This window comes from Geospiza fortis, unplaced genomic scaffold (assembly GCF_000277835.1).
Source record: "Geospiza fortis unplaced genomic scaffold, GeoFor_1.0 scaffold26, whole genome shotgun sequence".
Classification (NCBI taxonomy): Eukaryota; Metazoa; Chordata; class Aves; order Passeriformes; family Thraupidae; genus Geospiza; species Geospiza fortis.
This window is the reverse complement of record NW_005054425.1, coordinates 867,021-868,514: the sequence shown is the minus strand read 5'-3', so window position 1 is coordinate 868,514 and position 1,494 is coordinate 867,021.

Here is a 1,494-nt window from a genome sequence, read left to right as displayed (position 1 = left end):
AGCGGCTGCGGTGGCGGATCCAGGGCCAGGAGAGGGCTCTTCCCGTCGGCTCCCGCTCCTCCCGCAGGGCGAGTTCACACGAGTTCGGTACGTTGGGTGCGGCCCCGGACACGGAGAGTGGGACCGGTTTGGTGACACCCGGCCCCTCGCCCGCAGAGATGTGCCCAGTGCGTGCACCCCGACCTGTGCTGACTCCGAGCCCTGTGCAGGCAGCAGAGCAGGCAGGAGAGGAGGCAGGGGAGCGGCACAAGGGTCCCACACATCGTGACTACGGGAATTGCCACGGCGCAGAGCCAGAGGAATCTGTCCGAGCTATGGAGGGTGGGGATGCAGAGGGACCACACGGGGCTGATGCTGGCGCTTCCATTTCAGACAGAGTCCAGCGTTTGGGAACACTCATCCGCCCTTTTCAAGAGTAATGGGCAGGGTTCGGTTCGGGCAACCAGCACGCCTGGGTGCTGCAGTGGGGATATGGTCCCATGCAGGGGCCTTCCCCTGCCCCCGGTATCCGGTGGGAGCTCCTGCCTGGCTCTGCGGTGCTGTCGGGGGCTGGTGCAAGCCTGGGAGGGGGTTTTGCTGCAGCAAACCTAGGGTGTGTAGAGGTTTTGGGTGATGCAGCTCCCAGCTGGGCTGGGACCTCGGGACGCTCTCCCTGCTCCAGGCACCACCTCTCCTGGAGCAGCCTGCCCCCTCCCTGTGTAGTTCAGGTGCTCTGGCTGCAACACTGGGACCAGGGGCTGCTGGAATGGGGGTAGCAGACCCTCAGCTGGGGTGGTTTGGGGTGAACCCACAGGGTCTCTGTCCCTGGCTCATGCATGGGGAGTAAGGAGTGTCCAAGGGCTCCCTTTTCCCATTGGAGACTCCGCTGATGGGAAGGGGATCCCACAGCAGGGCCAAAACTGTCCCCCCAGTGCCCTCTGCTCCCCACCTGGGCTCCTCGCTTGTATCCCATCAGCTTTTTCATGATGTTTTGGCTCTAAAAACAAACCTGGGTTTCCAGGAGCCCTCTGGATCTGGGGGAAGGCACGATGGAGGTGCCACCACCACTGCTGCCTCCAGCATCTCTCTCCTGTGGCCGCAGCAGGGACGTGGCAGGTCCGTGTGGTGGCGGTGGCAGCAGTGGGGGGTGACTGGCGGGTGGCGATCTGGGCAAGGTCACTGGTGGGAAGGGACCAGTGCGAGGTGATGGACGTGAAGTGTTTGGTGCTGGTGCCCAGTATTAGTGCCCGGTATGAGGTGCCTGCTGGCAGTCCCTGGTGTCAGTGCCAGGTGCCAGTGCTCTGTGTGAGGTGACCCCGACGCGGGGCGCCTGTGCCCAGTGCCCGTGCTCGGTGCTGATGTGAAGAGCCCGGTGTGAGGTGACCCCAGTGGGGGTTTCCCGGTGCCCGGTGCCCAATGGGAGGCGGCCCCATGCGGTGCCCTGTGACAGGCATGAGCTGGCCCGATGGGGTCCCCGGTGCCGGTGCCCGGACGCCCGCGGGCGGTGCCGCTCCC